Genomic DNA, 18,880 nt, shown 5'->3' with positions numbered 1-18,880 from the left:
CCAAAAACTGTACCTCTTGTAGCCAAAACTCACATTTGGACAACTTTGCGTATAACTTTTCTTGCCTCAATAATTTTAAGATTTCCCGCAATTGTTGTTCGTGTTCCTCCTTACTTCTCGAATATATTAAAATATCATCGATAAACACTATCACAAACTTGTCAAGGTAAGGTTTGCAACCTCGGTTCATAAGGTCCATAAACACTGCAGGTGCATTTGTCAACCCAAACGACATAACCAAAAATTCATAGTGACCATACCGAGTTCGGAAGGCTGTTTTTGGTACGTCTTCTTCCTGAATTCTCACTTGATGATAACCAGATCTAAGATCAATTTTTGAAAAATTACTTCGCACCTTGGAGCTGATCAAACAAGTCATCAATTCGAGGTAAGGGGTATCTATTCTTTATAGTCACTTTATTCAATTCCCGATAATCAATACACATTCGAAAACTCCCATCCTTCTTCTTTACAAACAACACTGGTGCTCCCCACGGTGAGTAACTAGGGCGAATAAAACCCCTGTCCAGTAACTCTTGTAACTGGTTAGACAGTTCTTGCATTTCAGAAGGCGCAAGTCTATAAGGTGCCTTAGCAATGGGTGCTGCTCCCGGTATCAAGTCAATACGGAATTCTACTTGTCGGGTCGGTGGTAAACCAGGCAACTCTTCGGGGAATACATCTGAATACTCGTGTACCACTGGGATGTCTTCCATTCGTTTTTCCTCGGGTTCCTTAACTGTTACGCTCGCCAAGTATAAAGTACAACCTTGGCGTAAATATCTCAATGCCTTAAGTTGAGATATGAGAGGCAGTACCGTACCAGATTTCTCACCTTGAACAATTATAGCCTCATCATTCGGAAGAGGTATTCTAACGGTCTTATCCTTACAGACAATTTCAACTTTATACTTAGATAGCCAGTCCATACCGACTATAACATCGAAACTTCCCAATTCCACTGGGAGTAAATCAATAAGGAACGGGTGGTCGTTTAGGATAAGGGAACAGTCTCGGACTATTCGGTTAACAAGTATAGACTTACCGTTAGCGAGTTCTATAGTATATGGTTTTGTTAGTTCACTAACCGACATATTTTCTAAAGGTAAGAAATTAACAGATACGAAACTTCTATCGGCACCCGTGTCAAACAAAACTGAAGCATACTGACCCGAAACTAAGAATGTACCTGTCACCACATTCGGATCATGACGCGCTTCACCCGGTCCTAATACAAACGCACGTCCCTTAGCTGCATTGGAGGTTGATGCTTGTGCTTGGTTCTGTCTACTCACTGTACTCGGGTTCAAATTGGGGCAGTATCTCCGAAAATGTCCCGTACTGCCACATTTATAACATGTACGAGGGTTCATTGTAGATGGAGTTTGCTGATTAGATTGTTGTCGGATTGGTTGGTGACTAGATGTTTGTGAACGATGGGGTTGGGTTGTTTGAAACTGTCGATTTGAAGTATTCATTATTGTTCTACCACTTGGGGTATTATGCCCAATATTTCCGCTTCTCTGACATATGATCGTTTGACAATTTCCAGTATGATGAAAATTACACTTTCCACACTTCGGAAATGACCCCTTGTATGTATCATGTTTCATGTCGAAACTGGTTATAGCATAGTCCTGAGTTGTAGGGCATATTCGTTTATTCTGAGATTTCACTTGTGTTCTAGAGGTATAACTAGTTCGTTTTAAACTGGATGATTCTCCTGGACCTCTTAATACACCATTTCTTGTAAGGTCAAAAGTAACGATGCTGGCTTGTAACACGGCACTCTCTAAAGTTGGGTGGGCTGCGGAACAGACTATACTTCTCACAGCTGGGGTTAGTTCCCAAATATAACGCTCAATGCGCTTGGATTCCGGAATAATTGACCATGGTACCAAACGAGTCAATTCAACGAAACGATTTATGTAACTTCGATGATCAGTGCCTCTCATTTCCAAATTCCAAAGTTCGTGTTCTAATTTCAGGATCTCATCTCTTGGGCAAAATTGTTCTAACATGAGGGTTTTTAATTCAGCCCATGACATACGATTAATGGCATCTTGTCCCCTTATTTGGACTACCGTGTTCCACCACATCAGCGCTTGGTCTAGAAACATACTGGTAACAAATTTGACCACGCGGTTCGGTGGACACTTACTGATATTAATTTCTAATTTGGTGTCTTCTATCCATTCGACCAGTCCACCAGGTCCTTCAATACCCTTAAACTCAATCGATTTATATAATGGAAATTGTTTGTATGAGTACTCCTGACGCGGGGGTTCTCGGTTATTATTATTATTAGTTGTGTTAACAACCGGTACAAGGTTCGGGTTCGGGATATTATCAGGGTGCACAACAGGTTCTGGGTTCCCAGTGACATTCATAATTGGGAGAGTGTTATTATTATTTATGACAGTATCAGTATTCACCGGGGTAGTAACACCCGGGGCTACATTAGTGTCCGGCGGAGATGTATTAACAGTGGCCATGGTGGTGCTCGTAGGTTGATTAACAGTATTGTTAGCACGTATGCCTGCAGTGACTTGGGCTACAATTGTTGGTATCACTGCTTGTAGTTGACGAGCAATCATTGCGGCCACTTCCGCCTCAGACAAAGTGTTTGTTTTCTTCGGGGCCATTCTATAAAATAATCAATATCGTTTCACCATGACTAGCACAACTTTACGATATCACACTTTCACAACACATAACTATGCCAAAGAAAACACGTTTGTATTAATTATAATCATTACTGTACATATGCATCCAAAATTAGCGCATAGGCTTAACCTGGTATAGGCCAGCACTTGTATATGCGTATCAAAATTTGTCACCAAGTGACATGTAGACTTAACCCGATAAGGGCCAGTGCCTGAGATAGTACAAAACCACAAACAACTCCCAAGTCAGCCCAACACGCTGTACAAAATGCTACTTGGGATATCAAAAGACTATATACATAAGACCAGACTACTAGGTCCTATCCATTCTTTGTAACATGGAACCACAACCAAACAACAGCAGCCACTAGGGCCGCATTAACCGCTAAACACGCCCCCAGTAGTATCATCGCTCGATCCTGACGCCCGTGGCTGTCAGCACTGGATCTTTGTACAATTCTGATTTCCTGCTGCATATACCTCATGTGATCATACATATCGTGTCTATGCTGGTTTAGGCTATTTATCGTATGTGAGTGTTCTAAGAGCTGATCAGTTGCTAAACCAAACCATGCTGAATCAGAATAACGAGGTGGCTCGGGTACCCGGGCGGGTAAACCCCAAGTAGGAATAGGTATCTCTGTTACCCGGACAGGCGATGTTTCTCCCCTATGGTACGTAGATCGAGGTGGAAGAGAAATGTGCTCAGGTAGACGCACTGAAATGCGAGGAGTCTGACGGTTTCTAATAGTGGGTGGGGGTACTGCTGTATGCTGTACAGGTGGAGTAGGGGATCTGGGTGCTCTAACAGGTGAACGATAAGCACTAGTAGCTCCCTGTTCTACTACATTCCTAGGGGATTCCCTAGGGGGGTAGGTGTCACAACGATAACCCGATAAGTCGGGTTGGTTTGGGGGTACCTCATAAGGAATTACCACATCTGCACCTTCTTGTATCTCCTCCGGTTCTTCCTCCGGATCCTCCTCTTCCTCTTCAGGCCTTGTTGGTAGAGTATTAGGTACACGATCAGTAGATCTTGACATTTTCCAGCACAATGGTTAGTGATAAGAATAATATCCTTCTATATTAATCTTAGTAAAATACATGTAGGTATTATATACATAAGCACAAATAATCATTTATATACACAAGTATTTATTTATTATTATATTTTATACATGTATGTTGCTGTTTTTACCTATTCAATTGTTTATCGACTTCTTCTCGAATTTCCTCGTACAAACAAGTCTGTTATTACGTTCCGGACCATAATAACCCACTTGTCCATTCGCGTTCATCACAAGAATCTTTCGTGTATATTATTTAATATTATTTTATTCCCAGAGTTAATCGAGCCTACGGTTATCTTAGGGTATCCTAAGGGACATCCTAATTCTTTATAACCAATGGCTCTGATACCAACTTCTGTCACACCCCGACTAGGTAGTTGCGGAAGCGTAATACGGGAATGTAACAGATAACACTGGTATCAACAACATTGTTTATAAGGAAATTCATAACTAATTTACATCATAATACATGGGTTGGTACTAAGTTTACAACTAGATGTGAAAAACACATAACCGGTTTACGAGCTTCTTATATAGTATTACATCTGCGTCTATTCACAGATATTCAACTTTCTTCCTAACACCAAGCATGTAAGCAAATCATTCCACTTTTGCTTTACCTGAAAAGCATGTTAAAACGGGTCAACTACGTCTAGTTGGTGAGTTTCAAGTTTCACGAGTATCAATGAAATCAGTTCACGAGTTCGTAAAGTTTACAGTGTGAATGTATGTATGTCTGTGTATGATGTATTATACTAAGCCACAAGTGAAACCGAAACGAGCTATACTGCATGGCCTCTCCTGCCCATGCACTCCTGTTGGCATTTAACAGCCAATTTGCCCCATGTATGTACTATGTCTAACACCACATAGCAGTATGTAAATATATAATGACAATGTGCAACTGGTTTTTACATATGTTCCGGCTTACCCCACCGGCTCTGTCACAGTTGGGTTTGTCAAACCGATAGTACTATCCACACGCCACCGGCACGAAGTTAATCACTTGTGTTTGTGGGGACTTGTCAAGTGTTAGTACTTAGATAATCCACATCATCACACGTTTTCAAGTATAACAGTTTATGTAAACATGCTTTTCACCCCAAAAGTTCGTAACACAGTTTAGAAAGTGGGGGTCGTGAAACTCACCTTATCGTAGTTCGCACAGAAATTACGTGTCAGATAGTCAGATGTCTCGTTTATAGCCTGATTCCTATAAACGGTATCGTATCGTTAATACTAGTACAGTGTTCAAGCTAAGTCGGGCTGTATAGATAATCTGGGTATAGCTGTTAGGCCCAGAACATGACTATAGTCTTAGATTGTGACGTTGTATACTATGAAATGTTTAAAACTGGATTTGGCTCAGTTTCACCGTTTTCCGAGCCTAGCTCAGTTGATCGTTTATACGTTTCGGGATTAGGTAAGATCACACAAACTTAAGTAAATATATTGATTGATAAAATGATTTGATTTATGAAAGAATTTTAAGGTTTTGGTGTCTGGTTTGATCGCAGGGTTCGTTTCCGTTTTCATACGGGTTTGATTATACAAGACGCGTACAATCCACCCGAATTGTCCGGAATTCTCGTAAAAAGTTCGTTTTTATCAATATCATTCAAAAATATGATAGTTGACCACTTTTGACATTTTGACATACCAGTCAGTCCGTTAAACACAAAACTGCCGGTTTCGTTAAAACAATTATAATTTAAATCTTTAATAAATCATAACTAATTATGTAATTACATATAAATTATGTAAATTTTTGTAAAAATACATTAAGACATGGAGAATTTTATAAAAATATTTCCAAAAATTTTATGATTATTTATTTATTTATAAAAATTCATTTAATAGGTTATAATCATGTAATAAATGGCCCGTTTATATCAAACGACCTCCGAAAAATCCAATAATTTTTAACAATGGTCTCAATGTGACTACATAGCCCCTGCAAAATTTCCAGAACCTAACTCTTTTGACAAAATGCCTTTTTGTGCGTTTTTCGGCTGTTAAAACTCGGTTCAACCATGGCTGCACAAACCATACTTAGACAATTCCAATGATTCCCAAACTTTACCAGTGATCTTACCATCCCATATCAAACTCCAAAGCCAAGTTTCATAATTTTTCAATATGTTTTGCTATTTTTCCCAAATAAACGCCCATAAACGGGAATAAATTCACCAAATATTCTCCGTTTATCGAAAAATTACCAAATTTGAACAGGCACTCATTTATATGATCCCTAATGTCCCTGCAAATTTTCACAAGCTAACAACAAGCACGTCACAACCTAATACTAAACAGCCCCTAAACGAGTATTACGGGTTTACCTTGTCGGTTTTCGATGAATTTTGCTAGCTTAAACGACTTTCCGGGTCTCGGGTTGCAAACTCAGTATATCTACATATCATATAACATCAAACCAAGCATAAATCATCCATGTAACAGCCTTGATAATTAGGGTTTCGGTTTTGGGTTCAAACCGAACTTTCTAACCGTAAAAACGTTGTATTCATGTTCTAATCCATGTTTTTGACCAAAAAAGTATATGTTCCAGGTTTGTAAACATGTTTAACATCAAAACATAATTTTACTTGATTTTTAGGGTTTTTGGATGGTTAAACATGTTTAACACTAATTAAAACATGTTTATATGTTAATCATATGGATCAAACTTTGTTAAAACTTGTTAGAATTGAATCTTACCTTAGGGTTTTTGAAAGAAGGTTGAGAGAACAGGGGCTGGAGCTGCTGGACTTGAAATATTTGTATGTTATAATGAATAAGATAGCTTAGGATGAAAGTTATAAAAAGGTGTGTGGTGTATAATTTTCTAGCCGATCGGAACTATGAAGGGCTCCTTAATGGGCTGTTTTGGCCCATTAAATTATGCATACAAGCCCAAACATGAAAAGCCCATTTTAAATTTAGTTCGGGTCCGGTTTTTCGCAAGAAAATTAATTCGGGTGTGAGAAATAACGTAAAAACGAGTGTTTTTCAGCTTATTTTTGTAAAATAAGAAAAACGTACTGACTCGTTGTAAAATTCCAAAATATTTTCACGGATGGCTTAGAACATGTCATATAAGTGTTTTATAAATCTTTTTCGGCTTAACGGATGCTACAATGCTTGTTTTGATATTAACGATTGCGTTTAAGCTTATAGCGTATCGATAAACGAAACCTTTTTCGTTTAAAGAGTTTTAAACGTACCGAGGCCTAAATATCAATATGTTAGCCTCTAAAACATATATATAACTCGTATATGACCCCTCAGTATGTATACGGGTCATAGTTAGTATCAGTCGGTTACTCGTTTAAACACTACGAATTAACCGATTTATCGTTTACTTGATACGTAATGAATATAGTGTACCCCGTTTTGTCATGAATGTCACAATAATCTACTGAGCATATCACAAATGTGTGATAAGGGATACAAAGTCAGTTTTGATGATTCACACTGTTTCATTTTAAAACCTGAGTTTGTGATTCCACCTGAAATGATTATGATGATGGCACCAAGAAATGGCAACTTGTATGAATTGAACATGAAAGAAGTTGTTTCAAGAGGAGGTGCATGTTTTGTTTCCAAGCCACTGAAAATGAATCAAAATTGTGGCATAGGAAAATGTGTCATGTGAACCTGAAAAACATGAACAGACTTGTGAAAGGTGAGCATGCCATTGGCTTACCCACAAGAGAATTCAAATTGGAAGATCACTATAGTTCATGTTAGAAAGGAAAGCAACACAAATCCACTCATAAGCCAAAGCTCATCAACTCAATTGATCAAGTACTTGAATTACTTCACATGGATCTCTTTGGTCCTGTGAGTGTGCCAAGTATAGTTAAGAAAAGATATTGTCTAGTGATCATTGATGATTATTCAAGATATACTTGGGTTTATTTCCTAAGTACCAAGGATGAGACTGCAGAGTTGATTCATGGTTGTGTAACCATGATTGAGAACAAATTGAATAAGAAAGTTAAAATGATGAAAAGTGACAATGGAACTGAGTTCAAAAATGGAGTTATGCAAGAGTTTTGTGCAGCAAAAGGAATCATCCAACAATTCTCAGCTCCTAGAACTCCTGAACAGAATGGTGTTGCAGAAAGAAGAAACAGAACACTAATTGAAGCTGCAAGAACCATGTTAGCAGATGCTAATTTACCAGTCACTTTTTGGGCTGAAGCCATAAATACAGCCTGCTATGTTCAGAACATGGTACTTTTCAACAAAAGGCACAACAAAACTCCTTATGAAATATTCAACAATAGAAAGCCTTACATCAAGTTTTTCAAGCCCTTTGGATGCAAATGTTTTCTTCTGAATACAAGGGATTATTTGAAAAAGTTTCAAACAAAATCTCTGGATTGTTTCTTTGTTGGATATTCTACACACTCAAAAGCATACAGAGTATATGTGAAAGACCATTTGAGTGTTATAGAATCATCTGACATCATATTTAATTAGAATCAATTCAATATAGTTGATGGAGCAGCATGGCTGTTTGATCATGAGAAGTTAATAAGGTCTTTCAAGATTTATCCTGAAGACTTTGATGACTCATTCTACAAGACCAGTGTAATTGAAGAAAAGAAGAAGAAAACATTGGACTTGGATGAATTACGGAAGAAGGTTGCTAGAAAAGAAAAGGAATACACTTTTGTGAAGAATTTCTCATGTGATGTTGTTGTGCAAGATCAAGAGAATAATCAAGAAAACCATCACATTCCTGAGCATGATCACTCTGAGAACAATCAAGACAATCAAGATGTACAGAATGATCAAGTTCAGAATGAAGGAGACACAACCAACCAAGAAAGTGATGAAGTAGCTGCATCTACTGCAAGATTTCAAGATCTATTTCAAAGATTGAACTTAGAGAACAATTGTGCATCTACTTCAGAACAACATAATGATGAAGCACCAGAATTTCATGATGTAGAGACTGATTTGATCATTGAAGAACCAGATCTCAATGAGTCAAATCTGGACACAAATGTGTCTACAGATATGATTGTTCAAACTCCTTATGTGGAAAAGAATCATCCTTCAGAAAACATCATTGGAGATTTACATGAAAGAGTAACAAGAAGTCATTCTGAAATTGCAAATATCTGTCTTTACTCTTATTTTCTATCCCAAATAGAGCCAAAGAATATTGCTCAAGCATTAAAAGACAATAGTTGGGTGGAAGCAATGCAAGAGGAACTGGCACAGTTCAGAGACCTACATGTATGGGATCTTGTTGATATGCCGATAGACACATATGCAATTGGAACAAAATGGGTTTTTAGAAACAAAAGGGATGAGAGGGGTTTGGTGATTAAGAATAAAACAAGACTTGTGGCACTGGGATGCATTCAAGAAGAAGGAATAGACTTTGAGGAAGTCTTTGCACCTGTTGCAAGACTTGAAGCTATCAGGATCTTTCTTGCATATGCTGCCTCAACGAACATTAAAGTGTTCCAGCTTGATGTTAAGTCTGCATTCCTAAATGAAAAGATTGATGAAGAGGTGTATGTAGCTTAACCTCCAGGTTTTGACGATCCAATGTATCCAAACAGGGTGTATAAGTTAAACAAAGCCCTATATGAACTGCATCAGGCTCCTAGAGCATGGTATGATGAGCTGTCAAACCATCTTCTTGAAAATGGTTTTAAAAGAGGAGCCATTGACAAGAAATTCTTCTACAAAAGAAAGGGATCAGACTTACTTCTGTTACAAGTGTATGTGGATGATATCATCTTTGGATCTACAAATGAGCAAATGTGCATGTCAGGTCGTTTCTAATCGGATCTTAATCAATCATGTCATAACTCACACAAAATTAATCGTGTCGACAAGCGAGTTAATGACGGGTTACTAAGTTTAGAAAGATGACCGTTTGTTAAAGGCGGAATCAATAACAAACACACGGTTGCAATAAATATTCAAAATACGAAGACACACGAAGGATTCACTCAAAAGATTTCCATTTATATAACGTTAATCATACAAAAGGATAATCGATTAGGGTTTAGGAGGAATCCTAGGACAGCCGTCACACACAAAATATTCTCTTAATTAATGTGTCTGTCTTATCCTCTCTCTCACTCGTATATCTCGTCTGTCGTGTGTGTCTTGTCTTTGGCGGCGTGCCCTAATTATTCTATTTATAGGCCTGCCAACCTAGGACAGGTTGTCATTCCTTCTAGAAACCCTATCCGTAGTACATATTCAATTTACATATTCAAAAATTATACTAAGTGTAAAACAAGTCTTCCGAGTAGGCTTTTCATTAAACTTCAGTCTTCGAGTACGCAGCGTACTCGGCCTTCCTTCAGACTTGGTAAACATAGAAGTGTACTCGGAATCAGTTACCGGGTAGACTTTACTTAGAGAATATTTTACCAAGTAAAATATTCACCGATTAGACTTCAATCTTCTTGGACTTATCAAATTTTGCTCGACAGATCCTTACGAGCAACCTTGTTCTTCTATGATCCTGTTCGGCTCTTTGTTAGTTGAATAACTTATTGATAAGGCGTACTCGGGAGTACATACCTTACTCGAGCAGAACCTTACTCGATATAACTTAGAGATATTCCATCAACTCATCAAGTATACTCGGACCATAATTATTAAAGAATACCTTGCCCGGTCTTCCAATTGCTTGGCTTCTTGGACTTGGTTGACCATACCTTACTCGGAAGAGTAAAATACTTGGTCTTGAAGAACAACCCTGCTTGAAAAAGTGAACCTTACTCGGATATGCCAAATAGATGAACCTTACTCGGAAATCACCAAAAAGCATACCTTGCTCGGATATCCACTTAAGAAGATTATTTGAAGTAAACCGTGCCCGGAAGGCAAAATCTCGTACTCGGCTAAGTAAAAGCTTACTCGAAGGTCCAAGGTGTACCCAGATTCAATACTTAGCAGTTTCTGAGGAGGTTGAGAAGATTCCAATCTTCAATATTCTTCATTTAGGTCAAATCTCCTCATTTGGGTCAAACTCTTGACCCAACAATCTCCCCCTAGATTGGAACACCTCAGCTGACCCAAAACATTCTATGGTTACTTACACTTAGCAAAATACACATCAAATTTCATAATTGAATTACATAAGTAAAAATTACATAATCAAAGGTTTGTCCGAAGACATTACAAAGCAAAGCCTATTCTATCTCATTTGTCTTTTCCTCTCATTGTAGGCTGCTTGTCTTCTCAGCTGGATCACAGATGCTGCCCTTTCTTTGAATATATTGAGCACTTGGTAGTGAGTGTGTCCTTGTATCACCAAGTCTCTTATATCAGCAAGATCATCATTATGTAGGCATGTCAGATCTGCATCCTTCTTGATTGTTGCCAAGGCCTTCCCATCTGAATTCCTCAGCACATAGTGGTCAGTGTCTTCTTTGTATTCAACTTTTGTAATGACACCGTTTTTCTGCACTGTGTAATTTGGCCTTCTCATCCTTCTTCCCAAGCTTATACAAGTCTCCATGTTGGACAGAGGATTTTGATCTCGGACTCTCATCTGGTAGTTCAGTTCAGCCCTGTCCATTTTCTTCAGTTTTTCTGACCTCTTTGACTTGTGAAGTTGGATCAGTCTCCAACTTCTCTTTTCTTTCAAAAATTTGAATCCATCAGCAGCCTGTTCTTGCAGATACTTAGATAAGTCATTCATTTGTCTTCCTGCTGATATGTCTCTGTCCCTGAAATCATATAAGTGAAGTGACTCCATTCTTCTTAGTTGTTCTTCTTTGTATTCTCTGAAGTCACTTCTTACAACAATCTCCTGTAACTGCCTACTTTCCATTATGACTTTCAAAGAATCAGTAACTGAGTCATAGTAAAGCTCTCCTGGTGGATCCACATCAGACTGTGGTCCATATGATCTTTGTTGTGCAGAGCTACTTGACTCACCTCTTCCACCATGACCTTTTCCTCTAGGGAATCTCTGATGAAATGGAGGTCTAATAGGAATGGACTTTCTTGGCTTTTCAGGACCCAAATTAAAGAATTTTCTGTATGTGGCCTCCACCATTTCAGTTGGTAAATTTTCAAGCTCTCTCACATTCACCCCATGCTTGTGAAGCTCATTCAACATCTTTGCCATTCCCACTGTATTTGCTGATCTGGCTGGTACAAGCCTGCCATCTGCATAATACCTAGGGTTTTCACCCTCATTTAAGGCCTTTTCCCATTCTGCCTTCTGGATATAAAATAAGTCTTTCAGATCAACCTTTTCCAGGGCATTGAAATCAGCTTCAGTCATGCCTCTTTGATGTATCATTATGTTCCTGAGGATGTTTATCATTTCCTCATTCTCCCATGGCAAGAACTTCTCTTCATCAGACTCAGGCTCAGGCTGTTCTTGCTGAGGGATAGGAGTTTCATCAATTTTCTCTAGTTCCTTCTCTTTCTCCCTCATAGTCCTGATTCTTTTTCTTTTCACAGGTGGCTCACCATCAGTTTCTTTCATAATTGAGCTCTCAGTTTGGACCCTTTTCATCTCTTTCTTTTTCATTTTGGAATATTGGTCAAATACTGCCTCTTTGCTCAAGTTTCTCACAACCTCAGGCTTTATCCCTTTCTCAATCAGATAACCACACATTCCATCATACTTTTTCTTTAATTCTTCCAATTCAATCTTATCATCTTGTTTCACAAACTTTTCTGCAACTATCTCTTTCTCACTGTTATAGAGATCTTGAATTTGTTCAGCAGTGTAGTTTTCTAAAGCAGCTTCAGGATAGCCTCTGACTTTCAAAAAAGTTTTATAGTGCTCAGTGTTTTTCTTTCTTTTCTCTACCTTCTTTAGGACTTCCTCTGCATTTATTTCAATTATGCCCCTTTGAATATAAGTCATTTCAGCTTGAGGGGTCTCAGCAGTAGAGCTTGTGTCAACTTTCTCACCTCCTTGATCAGGGTGATCATCACCCTTTCCATCAGACTTCTCAGAGTCATCCTCCCCATCATCTGATAGATCATTCATGACATCTATCTTTGGTTCATCAGAGGCAGGATGCTCTGGTTCAGTAATATCAACATCATGAACCTCAACCTCAGGGACATCAACATCAGGGACCCCTGGTAATTTTTCTCCTGGTTTCAGTGTTTTCAAGGGGATTACCCTGATTGGTTCATCATCAGTCTGTTCAGCAGATTTCTTTCTTCTTTGATAGGTCTTTTCATATCTTCTTTCTCCCCAGTTACTAGCAGGGTTCTTTTTCATATCCGCCTTAACCTGTTCTGCCCATTTCTTTGCAGCCGTAGATGTAATTGACTCCCCAATCTCTTCAGGTATAATTATGTCAGTGTTAAGATTGGTTGATGGTTCAGCAGTCTGCTCTTGTTGCTCCTGAAACTTGTTAACCACCTTTCTCAAAGAGTCATCAAACTCTTGAGTTTTGTTCATATTCACCAGAATTTCAATAACCTCTTGATCTGCCACATCTTGAAATATTTCTTTTGCTACATTGGCTTCATTGATCAATAGGTCCTGCTGTGCCAACTCTTCTTCAGTCAAGGAATGGGCAATTGCTTCCCTTTCCATTGATTCTTTAATAAGTCTTTCTCTCTCAGCAAGAGCAGCAGCAGCAGCAGCAGTATCAACAAAGGATACATCCTTCTCAACATATACAACAGGTTCTTCATCTGTGGCTATCTCTTTACCCTTTTCTTTTCTTCTCATCACCTGTTCTTCATCCTCTTGTTCATCACTTTCAAACTCATCAATATCTCTAAATAAGTCTTCCAATTCAGAGTCATGCTCTACCCTCTTGGAACTAGCTTCTTGATCATCAATTGGCTCAGTGTGTTCTAGTTCCTCAGTAGCAGCATTCACATTCACATTCTCCACACTCATTTCTTCATTTACAATCTCAGTCAACTCTTCTGTCAGCACATTCTCAACATCATCATTCACATTCATTACAGATTCATCACTTTCATCATATTCATTCATGATCCTCATCAAACCATCAATATTTTCAGCACTTTCAACATCACTCATACCCACAACATCATCATTTATATTCTCCCCCTGTTTTGGGGCAGCTGAGGTCTTCTCAACCTCCTGCATCAGTGTTTGAATCATCAGTTCAGCTTCTGCTAACCTTTTTAACAACATTTCATTTTCATTTGTTAGCTCTTCATTCTTTCTACTCAACTCAACATTTTCATCCCTAACCTCCTCAACTCTCCTCTTCAGCTCATCATTCTCCAACATTAGTTCAATATTTCTTTGAAGTGTGTTTTCTTGTTGGCTTGAGGGTGGGGTTGTAGGGAATGGTTCATAAGTGGGTTGTTCAGTGATGGATGGGGATTGTGTGTGTTGTGTGGAGGTTTCTGGTTGGTCTAGGTTGAAAGATTGAGGTGGTGTTTGATGTGGTGAGGTATGTGGTGGTGATTGTGGTAGTGTAGGGATAGGTTGTTCAAGTTCTTCATGTTGCTCCCCCTGTACTGGTGCCATAATCTCCATATCCAGACAATCTCCCCCATCATTTCCATCAACATCATCATCAGAGTCTCCTCCAGCACTCTCATCATCACTCCCTTCTTCCTCCTCTGAGCTCAGCTCAGGCACAGGCATAACAGCCAAATCATGGTTTAATAACCATGGCAGAATTTCAAATGGAATACTTGCATCAAAATTGTTGGAGACACCAGGATTCTTTATTCTCTTGTATGCATCGGGATCTTGCAGTTTATGGGTGGTTCCAATTGTTGGTAAATCTTGTAGTGTGCTATTGAATATGATCTGCAGGAATCTCGGGTACTGTAAAAATCTTTTTCTTTCCGGTTTCTTTAGATTCCCCACTAGCCCATCAAAAATCATCTTGGAAAAATTAAATGGCAGATCAAAAATTGTACCAACAGTGGCATTTGCTAGATCAAGGCTCATCAGAGTCCATGATCCCTTTCTCGGAGCAAAATCCATGAATAATGTGGTGAATCAGAAATCTGTACAGCATCGGAAATAAACCCTTCTGAAACTGTCCCTCATGGACATTTCCTTGATACCCCATTGTTTCTTTGAAAATCTTCAATGGATGCTTTGTATCGAAGCTGATGTGATTGTGATCATCGTCATTCAGTCTTAAACACCTTCTGATCATCCTTTCAGTAATCTGAATCTCTTGTCTGGCCACGGTTGCCTCGATTCGTTTTTCATTACCGTCTTCGATCAATTCTGCTGATCTCCAGAAATCCAAGGAGTGATTTCTGTAGATAATCGGGCTTTCAGTGAGTGCAAAATTGATGCTTGACCGCGCCATCCATGATATCATTAGAGCCATCGGTTCATTCTCTGGTGTCACTTGCAGTAACGCGCACATGTTGTGCTTTGGCTCAAAAACATACTTTGGCTCGTTGTTTGCCATATCTGTAATACATAAACAAACACATTCAAAGTGAAGTTAGACATAAAGTTTAATACTTTAGACAATTTCAAGTTATAAAAATGAAGAAGAAAGAAAGAAATCTTCAAGAACCTGTTCTTCGACAAATTAATAACCTAAACACATAAACAGAGTGTTAGTACTCGAATACATAATCAAGTCACAATAACAATCTAATCGTGATCGGAAAACATAAAATTTTATGCTTACCGAGTCGGAAATTAGTGGCTGATAAAAATTAGGGTTTGGATTAATCTTGAATTCGATAAGTCGGTTATTTTTCTTAGTAAGAGAGAGTTGCAGTGGAAGGAGGGAGATAGAGGGAAATAATGTAGAAGAAATTTGCCTAAGTCCCTCTTTTATACATTTTGAAAGTGGGTTTTAAATGATTTTTGTCTTCTTGTGAATTACTAGCTGTCAACCAGTAACGTTATCCACTAGATATATTAAAAACATTTAATCTCATTTAAAATCATAAGACCTTACTCGAAAAATTAATTTATCCATAGTCTACTCGATTTTCTTCCACTAACAAACCTTACTCGGTCAAACTTTACTCGAAAAGATTTTCATTTTGAATATAAAGTTTGCCCGAATACTTCTCTTTTTAAACCATGCTCGATCAAGAAAATTAATTTAAAGTTAAGACATAATAAAGAAAGCTTACCCGAAATACTTGATTTCTTGAGAAATAAATCACAAGACAAATAATCAAATATAGTTATCAAATAAACATTCTTACTAAGAATCAATTAAGATCCTCCCAAAAATTTCTCAAATTCAAATTAAAACTTATCTAGCATGAACCCTAAAAATCATAATCACTAACATATTCAAACAACGTATTCATTCAAGTATGAGTCTAAACAATTAAATCATACTTACTCACATATTCAATCAATGCATTCATTCAAGTATGCTTGTATGAAGATTGTGCTCGAGCACTCTTTCAAATGTAAAGTGTGCTCGGACAACAATCTTGTGCCAAGTATACTCGAGTAACTTTCATATAATACAAAGTGTGCTCGAAACCAAATTCTAGCAGACAGTGTACTCGAAAAGTTGGGTTTTGAAAATTACCAAGTATATTAAAGGAACACAAGTGTACCCGAAATATAAAGTGTGCTCGGAAAACAAAGTTTGCCCGAAAACACTTGTAATTTCAAAGAAATCATAAACACATATATCACAGATCATGCTCGGAATGAAATTAAACACATAAACATTTAAGTGTGCTATAGTCTAAAATTTCATAGAGCTTGCTCGAAAATCCTAAGTTAGCACTAAGCTTGCTAGGATAAACACATTCAATCATCAGGTATGCCCTTGTTCGAGGGAACTTGTCATATCAAACCATACCCGAAAAGTGACAAACTTAAACAGTAACATCTAAGCATGCCCGGAAAGATTAACAAGTCTTTCCTAACAACATATTCACTCAAAGCTTACTCGGTACACTCACTTAAGTGCACAAAGTTTGCTTGAAAACACAATCAGCATATTACATGCATAGCTTATTCGAAGCTAACATAAAATATGCATAGCTTACTCGAAACAAGAATTTCCTGTTAGCAGTTAGCTATTTCAACACATAATCATCTCAAGACTTCAAGCTTGCTTGGAAAGTGAGTGCAACATTGTAAACACTTCAAAGCATGCCCGAAAATAATAATGTTAGTCAAAAATGACTAAGCTTACTCGGAAAGGTTGAAAGTTGTCAAACCTTACCCGAAACAACATATTCACACATAATCAACTGTTCTGTACTCGGAAAGGGTATATTTCAATATCCTTACCCGAAAATACATATTCAAACAGTTTGTGCTCGAGAAGGTTAGAAATCATCAAACCTTACTCGAACATACATATTCAGACATAATCAACTGTTTTGTACTCGGAAAGGTTATAATTCAATAACCTTACCCGAAAATACATATTCAAACAGTTTGTGCTCGAGAGGATTAGAAATCATCAAACCTTACTCGAACTTACATATTCAGCCTGTTTTAGGCAAAATGCAACACTTTTTGACTTAAACCACTTTTCAAAGACATTTCTAAGTTATGTATCATTTCAGAACATAGTTTAAGAGCAAATGGTGCATTAAGAGATCAAATTTCAGTTATACTTCACTTCAAAACAATATCTTTGATAAACTGAAAAGATCTCAGGAATGAGATCATATTGACTAAGTAGCTTTCTCAATACTTCACTCTCAGCATTATTATGACAACTTAGATAGGTTAACAGCAGGTATAAACTTAGCATGATTTACATCTCTTTTGTGATATGATTAAGATTCAATTTGAGCATAATGCAATAATGGTCAACACAGTGCCCTGATGCCTCATATCTCTTCTCAAAGCTTATTTGGCTTTCCCCAGATCACCCCAATTTGACTCCAATCTCCTGTATTTGGTCAAAATTTGTTTTTGTATGACAGAACTTATTGGATCTTTTTGTATTTTTGATTTTCAAACATATATAGAGGTTGAACAGTGAACTTATATTTTATTTAACAGGCCTTTCATTCAAGATGAGACAGTTTTTGTCAACATCTTTGTGGTTCTTGTTGTAACCCTCTTGTTTGATAAAATATCTAAAACATTTATCAACTTTTGGTTGATTTATTTATTCTTCCCCTTGTTTTTTTTTTGATATTTTCTCAAATTTTCTTAAAGCATGTTCTTTGTCATATATAAAAAACATTTCATTTTGGTTGACCAAATAACAACAGGCTTGTGTATGACTGGGTAATCACTTTTCTGCCATATCATTCGGAGAGATCTATCTTGAGACATGCAAAACAACTATGCATCTCCACATAAAGATTAGCATATTCATTATGTTTATATCACCTTAAATTTTACATCATCATGGGAAAGTAACCATACATGTTGATGACTATACTAAGGCCTTTTTAGCCTATTAATTCCATATGATCAGCTAAGTAGTCAATGTACTATCATTTCCCAAAAATACAGTTTAATATTCAATCACCCCAATACCTCTTCATTGTCAGGTTAATGGCTATCCTGTATTGACCAAAAGTGGTCAACAGGACCAAACATATATGTGAGTATATGTCCTTTTAAAGTCAGAGTTATTGACATAGTTTTAAGTGAAGGAATAAGAAACAAGTCATGATTGCCCCAAATGCATTCAGTTTTCTGGTCAACGGCTATCCTTTGAATCTATAGAGATTTAAGGACCAAACATACACAAGTGCATGTCCTTCCAACTGGGCAAATGACATAATTTTCAGCAAAAACAACTGTTTGAGACCTTTCCCTTTAACAATCCTTCTTTTAAGCTTCTTAAAAGCTTGAACTGAATAATCTTATCATATCTCCACACCACTAATCAACTTGCTCATGTTTTGACCAAAATATAGTATTTATGCAAGATTCATTATAAATTTCATTGAATCACATAATTTTGACATAAAACACATTTTGACATAATCAGTTGCATCACATACTCAAATCTTAATCATTCTATCATCATTAAGAAAAACAGACTGTAAGCTCATTCAATGTCTATTCTACCTTAACAACTTCAGAAGATCAGATTAAGATCATATTCAAGTAATCATAAACGTGTGATTACTCATGACATTATATAAGCAATTAATCTCACCTAAACAGATCAAATTACTTATCATAACATCAGATTAGTTAACAAGATAGTCAAGTATTATCATCAAATTCAACCAAATTGCACAAATAGTTACTTAACC

General features: G+C 37.4%; 1 protein-coding gene across 1 annotated transcript in view; it reads right to left on the bottom strand.

The window, feature by feature from the left end:
• LOC143531460 (tRNA ligase 1-like) overlaps window positions 1–18,880 on the bottom strand; it is a 71,313-nt gene that overhangs the window by 26,687 nt on the left and 25,746 nt on the right. The gene's annotated exons all lie outside the window — the stretch shown is intronic.

Source organism: Bidens hawaiensis, unplaced genomic scaffold (assembly GCF_021521415.1).
Source record: "Bidens hawaiensis isolate Kalapana, Puna unplaced genomic scaffold, B.hawaiensis_p1.1 tig00009162_1, whole genome shotgun sequence".
NCBI lineage: Eukaryota > Viridiplantae > Streptophyta > Magnoliopsida > Asterales > Asteraceae > Bidens > Bidens hawaiensis.
Note: the sequence above shows the minus strand (reverse complement) of the source record. Positions and strands in the feature narration are given on the sequence as shown.